This window comes from Saimiri boliviensis, chromosome 14 (assembly GCF_048565385.1).
Source record: "Saimiri boliviensis isolate mSaiBol1 chromosome 14, mSaiBol1.pri, whole genome shotgun sequence".
In the NCBI taxonomy this organism is placed as follows: domain Eukaryota; kingdom Metazoa; phylum Chordata; class Mammalia; order Primates; family Cebidae; genus Saimiri; species Saimiri boliviensis.
This window is the reverse complement of record NC_133462.1, coordinates 453587-463143: the sequence shown is the minus strand read 5'-3', so window position 1 is coordinate 463143 and position 9557 is coordinate 453587.

Genomic DNA, 9557 nt, shown 5'->3' with positions numbered 1-9557 from the left:
TGGTCTCGATCTCTTGACCCTGTGATCCACCCGACTCGGCCTCCCAAAGTGCTGGGATTACAGGCTGAGCCACCGCACCCGGCCCTATGATGCTGTTTTAAACAGTCTGAAAATAAAGACAAAACAAATGAATTTGTCACTGCTATGCTATGAGCAGGATGCTTGCTGGGCTGGTAGCAGCTAACCCATTTCATCAGATAATTTTTATTCACATGCCTGGAGAGTTAGACAGCTAGCATAGCTTCAGAATCAGTATAATCCAGCAATGACTTCAAATACTTTATTCTTAAATTGGATCCCATTGACAGCAATATAGATCAACTTCTCTCAAGAGACTCGGCTTTGTTTTCTGTATTAATGTCCTATCACCACTGTAAGAAATTACTACAAACTCAGTGTCTTAAACAAGAGATGAAAGAAATTTTTTTTTTTTTTTTGAGACGGAGTTTCGCTTTTGTTACCCAGGCTGGAGTGCAATGGCGCGATCTTGGCTCACCACAACCTCCACCTCCTGGGTTCAGGCAATTCTCCTGCCTCAGCCTCCCAAGTAGCTGGGTCTACAGGCTTGCGCCACCATGCCCAGCTAATTTTTGTATTTTAAGTAGAGATGCGGTTTCACCACGTTGACCAGGATGGTCTTAATCTCTTGACCTGGAGATTTACCTGCCTTTGCCTCCCAAAGTGCTGGAATTATAGGCATGAGCCACCGTGCCTGGCCTAAAAGAAATCTTAAAAATAAGACAAATGTATTCTCTCATTTCTGGAGGCCAGAAGCATGAAATCCGTATCTGGGCCAAAATCAAGCTGTTGGCAAGATTCCCTTGGAGGCTCCAGGAGATAATTCATTCCTTGCCTCTTCCAGTTTCCAGTGGCTGCTGGCATTTTTTTTTTTTTAGACTCCCTTGCCCAGGCTGCATGATTTTGGCTCACTGCCATCTCTACCTGCCAGGTTCAAGCGATTCTCCTGCCTCAGCCTTCTAAGTAGTTGGCATGACAGGCACATGCCACCACACCTAGCTACTTTTTGTATTCTTATTTTTTATTTTTTTGAGGTGGACTCTCATTCTGTCACCAGGCTTGAGTGCAGTGGCACAATCTCAGCTCACTGCAACCTCTGCCTCCTGGGGTTCAAGCAATTCTCTGCCTCAGCCTCCTGAAGAGCTGGGATTACAAGTGCCTGCCACCATGCCTGGCTAATTTTTGTATTTTTAGTAAAGACAGGGTTTTACCACCTTGGCCAAGCTGGTCTTTAACTCCTGACCTCGTGATCCACCCACCTCAGCCTCCCAAAGTTCTGGGATTATAGGAGTGAGCCTCTGCAGCCAATCAATTTTTGCATCTTTAGTAGAGATGGGGTTTCATCACGTTGGCCAGGCTGGTCTTAAACTCCTGACCTCAGGTGATCTGTCCGCCTTGGCCTCCAAAGTGCTGGGATTACAGACCTCAGCCACCATGCCTACCCTGCTGGCATTTTTTGACTTGTGGCTACACAGTCTCTGCCTTCATGGTCATATCACCTTCTCTTTTCTGAGTATCTGTGGTCAAATCTGTCTCTGCCTCCCTCTTGAAAGTTTACATGCACAATCAAGGATAATCTCCCCTTTCAAGATCTTTAATTTAAATACAAATGTAGCTGCTGTCTCTATACAAGGCAATATTCGTAGGTTGCAAGGATTAGGGCCTGACATCTTTGAGGGCCATTTTTTGGCCTAGCACACTCTCCTAATCTTTAATCAAAATCCTGGGGTTCACTCCCCATTCATGTTCATTGCTTTGACACTTGCCATGGACAGGAGGGTGCCTTGCACTGACTGTCTTGGACCAGGGTGCTTGCAAGTCCCTGAATTAGTCACTGCAGAAACGGAGACAGAATGAGGCCAGTGGGCCATGGCCTACTGCAGGCCATCCCCCGAAGCTGAGACTGAGAGGCAACTTCACCCATAGCTGCCCAAAAGGGTGTCTGGGGTGTTCTGGGGGGAGGAGAGAGTGGAAAGTTCTCACACAAGCATGTTACCTTCGCATGGCAAAGGGGACACTGAAGATAAAATTAAGGATCTGTTTTTGTTGTTTCTTTTTATTTTTTTGAGACAGAGTCTCGCTCTGTCCCCCAGGCTGGCATGCAGTGGCACAATCTCTGCTCACTGCAACCTCCACTTCCCAGGTTGAAGGGATTCTCCTACCTCAGCCTCCCAAGTAGCTGCAGCTACAGGCATGCACCACCATGCCCAGCTAATTTTTCTATTTGAAGTAGAGATGGGGTTCACCATATTGGCCAGGCTGGTCTTGAATTCCTGACCTCAGCACTTTGGGAGTCTGATATGCCCACCTCAGCCTCCCAAAGTACTGGGATTACAGGTGTGAGCCACTGCGCCTGGCCTGTTTTTGTTTGTTTTAGAGACATGGTCTCACTCTGTCATCCAGGCTGGAGTGCAGTGGTGTGATCATGGCTCACTGTACCCTGGAACTCCTGGGGTCAAGCAACTCCTGCCTCAGCTTCCTAACTGGGACTATAGATGCATGCCACCACACCTAGCTATTTTTGTTGTTGAGATGGGGTCTTGCTATATTGCCCAGGCCAGTCTCGAACTCCTCAGCTCAAGTGATCCTCCTGCTTTAGCCTCCCAAAGTGTTGGGATTACACGTATGAGCCACCATGCCTCGATCGATTCTTGAGATGGGTAGATTATTCTGTATTAGTTGGGGTGGGCCCTATTTAATCAAACATCTTTGTATAACTTGAGACAGGAGTCAGCCTAGATGATGTGATGATAGAATGAGGGGTTTGAAGATGCTACACTGCTAGTTTTAAAAATGGAGTAAGGGGCCACAGCTAAGGAATGCGGGTAATCTCTAGAAGCTGGAAAAGGCAAAGAAATGAATTTTCTCCTAGACCCTCCAGAAGGACCACAGTCCTGCTGACATCTTTATTTTAGCCCAGTAAGACTCATTTTGGACTTCTGACCACCAGAGCTGTGAGATAATAAATTTGTTTTTAAGCCACAAAGTTTTGGTAATTTGTTACAGTGGCAGTAGAAAGCAAACCCATTTCCTGATGCCAACTTCTTCAGCCAAACATTGCATGGCTACATGCTAGATTTGGAACTGTAATCACCATCTTAAGACTGCAAAGATGTGTGCTTCAGAAAGAACCAAGGGCATACACTGGGGAAGGCTGAGCTAGAGGGTAGACAGTGCCTGGCTACAGCTCATACTTGAGCCCAGGAGTCAGCCCTAGAAGTCCTTGAATCTGAATTTAATTAACTTTTTTTTTTTTTGAGACAGAGTTTCACTTTTTGTTACCCAGGCTGGAGTGCAATGGCGTGATCTCAGCTCACCGCAACCTCCGCCTCCTGGGTTCAGGCAATTCTTCTGCCTCAGCCTCCTGAGTAGCTGGGATTACAGGCACGCGCCACCATGCCCAGCTAATTTTTTGTATTTCTAGTAGAGACGGGGTTTCACCATGTTGACCAGGATGGTCTCGATCTCTTTTTTTTTTTTTTTTTTTTTTGAGACGGAGTTTTCGCTCTTGTTACCCAGGCTGGAGTGCAATGGCGCGATCTCGGCTCACCGCAACCTCCGCCTCCTAGGTTCAGGCAATTCTCCTGCCTCAGCCTCCTGAGTAGCTGGGATTACAGGCACATGCCACCATTCCCAGCTAATTTTTTGTATTTTTAGTAGAGACGGGGTTTCACCATGTTGACCAGGATGGTCTCGATCCCTTGACCTTGTGATCCACCCGCCTCGGCCTCCCAAAGTGCTGGGATTACAGGCTTGAGCCACTGCGCCCGGCGGTCTCAATCTCTTGACCTCGTGATCCACCCGCCTCAGCCTCCCAAAGTGCTGGGATTACAGGCTTGAGCCACCGCGCCCGGTTTTTTTTGTTTTTTTTTTTTGTTTTTTTTTTTTTTGAGATAGAGTTTCGCTCGTTACCCAGGCTGGAGTGCAATGGCGCGATCTCGGCTCACCGCAACCTCCGCCTCCTGGGCTCAGGCAATTCTCCTGCCTCAGCCTCCTGAGTAGCTGGTATTACAGGCACACGTCACCATGCCCAGCTAATTTTTTGTATTTTTAGTAGAGACGGGGTTTCACCATGTTGACCAGGATGGTCTTGATCTCTTGACCTCGTGATCCACCCGCCTCGGCCTCCCAAAGTGCTGGGATTACAGGCTTGAGCCATCGTGCCGGCTAATTAACTTTTTATTTTGTAATTTTTTATTTTTGCTGTGACAGGGTCTCTTGCTCTGTTGCCCAGGCTGGAGTGTAGTGGTGCTATCACAGCCTCAACTTCCCAGGCTCAGGTGAGCCTCCCATCTCAGCCTCCCAAGTACCTGGGATTACAGGTATTCACTACCACACACAGCTAGTGTTTTGTTTATTTTTGTAGAGATGGAATTTCACACACAAAAAAGCGAAAAACTATATTGCCCAGGCTGGTCTTGAATTCTTGAGCTCAAGTGATCCTCCCACCTTGGCCTCACACTGTTGGGATTACAGGCTTGAGCCACTGGGCCCAGCCTGGAATTAATTTAAAAAAAAAAAAAAATTTTTTTTTTTTTTTTTCTAAGACAGAGTCTTGCTTTGTCACCCAGGCTGGAGTACAGTGGTCAGTGGTGTGATCTCAGCTCATTGCAACCTCTGCCTCCGGGGTTCAAGCAATTCTCATGTCTCAGCCTCCCAAGAAGCTGGGATTACAGGCATGTGTCACCACACCTGGCTCATTTTTGTGTTTTTAGTAAAGACAGGTTTTGTCATGTTGGTCAGGTTGATCTCGAATTCCTGAGTTCAAGCAGTCTACCCATCTCAGCCTCCCAAAGTGCTGGGATTACAGGCATGAGCCACTGTGCCTGGTCAGTGAAATTTAAGATAATGAATGGTGGTATATTGTCACTTCTGCCAGAAATACACCTTACATGATAACCCTTTCTTGCTCTCCACCAGCTTCTGCTCTCAAGTCTCCTGTTTGGTCATGTTGAGTCACAGTTTAGGGACTCCTAGAAGCAGCCATGACAGGTAACTAGGTTCAGCAGGCTCAGGACGGACCCTGCTGCCCCGACTCAGACACACTTCTTGCGACGGCAGACATCCTATGTAGAGCAGAGGCCACTGCAATAAGAACGCGGGGCCCAGTAGCCTCAGAGGCACAGTCAAGGGGCTGCAACGATGGAGACATTCCACAGGTACAAGGCTGTGACGTGGAAGCACACTCTGGGATGTGGTGGACTGAAGTGATCCATGTAGATGTGGGTGCTATCTCTCTCTCATTCTCTGTCCTTCATAATGTGTGCCATGGGGCCTCTCTCGGTAAAAATGGGTGCCCAGAATTAATCACACACCTCTACTCAAAATAAATTGGGCCAACTTGCTGAATCACAAAATGATTCCCTCACCATGGCCCCTAAAGAGCTCTGATATGCTACTGATGGCTCTGAAGTCTAAATTTATTGGCAAAAGTAAAGAACACGTCTGAACTAGTTATTTCTGCAGGCATTTCTCCTTAAGATGAGTTTGAAGCCAATTTGCTTTATGAAGAATAGCAATCAGTTCTTTCTCTCACACTGAAGGAAGGGGAAACACAAAATAAAGTTCAAGGGTCAAGCCTCCAAAAAGGCTCTGTTGTAATCCCATGTGCACTCTCTTTGTATCTTGTGATGAATTTGGGATAATGGACACTTTACTCATTGGCCATCCGTCCTAGAACATGATAAGCATTTTCATTTATATAAGTTTACTTGTAATTCTTCCAAAATTTATCTTCACATAGGTCTCCTGCATTTCCCAACAAACTAATTTCAGACATTTTCTGTGTCTATGATTCTACTGTGAAAGGAATCTCCTTTTCAATATATTTGTTGCAGGTATAGATTTTGTGCATTGCTTTATGGTGTTGATTTGTCCATCTTTTTTATTCTGCCTGACTTACTGTAATCATACTAATTTGTCAATTTTTCAGTTGGGGTTTTAAAGGATGTTAACATTAAATGCATTTTTAGGTTTCCTTTCCCAATCGTTATAGCACTTAGGTCTGCTTCATATCATATTTATTTATTTATTGAGACAAAGTCAAGTTCTATTGCCTAGGCTAGAATACAGTGGCACAATCATGGCTCACTGCAGCTTCAACCTCCTTGGCTTTTCATCTTCCTACTTCAGCCTCCTGAGTGGCTAGGACTCTAGCAGTATGCCACCACACTCAGCAAAGTTTTCCGCTTTTTTAGTTCAGATGAGTTTTCACTATGTTGCTCAGGCTGGTCTTGAACTCCTGAGCTCAAGTGATCATCCTGCCTTGGCCTCCCAAAGTGCTGGGATTATAGGTATGAGCCTGGCCTCATATTTGCAGTAACAAGAATATGTGGAAATGTTTCATCATTGCAGAGAGCAGATTTCTTGCCTTTTCAATGAGTGTATCCTCCACGGTTGTTGAACAGAGGAATGAGTAAACAAGAAAAAGACTCAAGAAGAAGGATGAGAATCAGTTCTCATCAGAGAAGAAAAGGTCTATTTCCTAAGGCAGAGAAATACTGAAGTGGGTTGTGTTCAGGACTAGCAGGCAGTATGTGGCTGGCTTGTTCCCTGCCTGCATCCTACTGGCCTCAGAAAAAGATGCCCCACACTAAGGACAGCAAGAGGGACAGTGGGAGCCTCATCCTCTGTGACTTCAGTGGCAGCTTAAGCAGCACCAGGAAAGACCTACTTGCAGATTTTCTTCGTGAGAAAATGGTGTTAGGTATTTGGGTTTTTATTTATTTCCAACCAAACATGCCTTCATGGACACAGGGTGCAAAGGCATGCACTGGATTATTCCAAAACTGCCTCACTGGTTTATCCTGCATTCTGTGGACTTCCTGCATTCCTATTTGAGGCAAGCCAGTTTCTGGAGGTTGCTTGTGATCACCCTCTGCTCAGAGCCCAGATTCTTAGCCTTTCTCCCATGTGCTATGTCCAGTGTGGATTATCCTGATGGTGAGCTTACTTTTGATGTTTGGGGAAACAGTCAAAGAATGAATGAGCAGCAGTAACCGAAGAACCTCTTTTCTGGGAAAAAAGCTATGATATTAATAACTTATGGTCCAAATGCATATTAATTTATCCATACTTCTCTAACCTTAAGTTCCCAAGCTCCAAGGAGTTCAGAAAGGTGTCTTGAATGCTCATGTTTCAAAGATAAAATGACACATTTTCTTTTTTTTTCCTGACAACTTCATAACATTCTTAGAGTATACATTTTTCTTCTTTCTAAAAATGATTTTTTTTTTTTTTTTTTTTTTTGAGACGGAGTTTCTCTCTTGTTACCCAGGCTGGAGTGCAATGGCCCGATCTCGGCTCACCGCGACCTCTGCCTCCGGGGTTCAGGCAATTCTCCTGCCTCAGCCTCCTGAGTAGCTGGGATTATAGGCATGCGCCACCATGCCCAGCTAATATTTTGTATTTTTGTAGAGATGGGGTTTCACCATGTTGACCAGGATGGTCTCGGTCTCTTGACCTTGTGATCCACCTGCCTTGGCCTCCCAAAGTGCTGGGATTACAGGCTTGAGCCACCGCGCCTGGCCAAAAATGATTTTAAAATGTGTCTCCCTTTACATGGAGCAATTTGAGATGCTCTGTGTGATGAAACAGAGACAGAGAATGATGAGTGGAGATCAAATCCCAGGTCCGTGATTCAGTTGCACAGCTGGTTTAAGACTCAGTTGAACACTACCAGCTGCCATAATGGTTTCAGCCAACTTATAGCTTTACATATTTTATTTTAGCCATACGTTTAATTTAAACCAACAGTAGACCATTGATTAAAAAAAGCATATGGGGCTGGACGCAGTGGGTCACACCTGTAATCCCAGCACTTTGGGAGGCTGAAAAGGGCGGATCACCTGAGGTCAGGAGTTTGAAACAAGCCTGACCAACATGGTGAAACCCATCTCTACTAAAAATACAAAAATTAGCTGGGCGTCGTGGCATCCACCTGCAGTCCCAGCTACTAGGGAGACTGAGGGAGAAGAACTGCTTGAACATGGGAGACAGAGGTTGCAGCCAAGATCATACCACTATACTCCAGCCTGGGCAACAGGAGCGAAACTGTCTCAAGAAAAAAAAAAAAGCATATGGAAGAATATTAATACATTTCAACAACTCAGCATCTCAATAAACCTATGCCTGACTATGCATAGGATTTGGATGTATGTGTATATATCCAAGATATATGTATTCCCAGCCAAAAACAAATACTTTTAACCAAAAATCACGTTTTATCCTGTAACATATAAATAGAAAAAAATCATTACAAGAATTTCCACCAGCCTGGGCTACATGGTAAGGTTTCTGTCTGTAGAAAAAATACAAAAGTGGCCGGGTACGGCGGCTCATGCCTGTAATGCCAGCACTTTGGGAGACTGAGGCAGGTGGATTACCTGAGGTCAGAAGTTTGAGACAAGCCTGGCTAACATGGTGAAACCCTGCCTTTATTAAAAATATAAAAATTAGCCAGGTGTGGTGGTGCATGCCTGTCGTCCCAGCTACTCCAGCAGCTGAGGCAGGAGAATTGCTTGAACCTGGGAGGCAGAGGTTGCAGTGAGCCAAGATCATGCCACTGCACTCCAGCTTGGGTGAGATAGCAAAACTGTCTCCCCCCGCCCCCCAAAAAAAATACAAAAGTTAGCCAGGTATGGTGGTGTGTACCTGTAGTCCCAGCTATTTGAGAGACTGAGGTGGGAGGATACCTTGGGCCCAGGAGGTGGAGGCTGCAGTGAGCCGTGATTGCACTACTGCATTCCAGCTGGGGCGACAGAGCAAGACCCTGTCTCAAGAAAAAGGAATTTCCAAGGGGCTTGCTTCCTTGAGATTAAGGGCCTCCATCAAATTTGAGGATGAAGGATTAGACGTATCCCTATTCAAATCCAAAACAAAACAAGGCTATTAGTAAACATGACTATTTAACATAGCTCTGTCATAGTAGCTAGGACTATACAATGTTAATTTTTTTAAGTTCAAATATGGAAAAGGAAGATATCAAATTATTCATTGCGGAATGAATTGGGTGTTCTATCTATGGACAAGAAAAATCCAAGAAAATATTCGACTAAAAGATATTCGCACAGTCTCTGAGTAAATACTCCTATACAAAAATCAACACACTAACAGCAACAGCAATTAATATAATGTGTACCCTGAGGTTGGATACTCCAGTGACCAAAAGAAAAACCAGTGGAACAAGTTTAGCAGGCAGTGTACAGGCCACCAGAGGGAGGCAGAGGGCTGCTGAGACCTGTCACAAGAAATCCCAATAGAGAGTACACAGGGCCCTGAGCCCCAAGAGGAGAGATCATCAGAGCCCCCAGGCCCCAAGGAAGACAAAAACGTTGTCTGGACCTGGGACCTAAGGAAGATGAGAACTCGACACCAGATGTAGGTCCCTGAGGGACGCCAAGAGAATACTTCCTTGTTCTGAGCCATCCCAAAGAAGATGAGAGCACCCCGGGGCCCAAGGAAGGGCGGCACACAGACCTCGGTTTCCCCTCCCTAGACATGAGCACCTCAGCTTGCAGCAGCAAAGTGGACCACAGGAG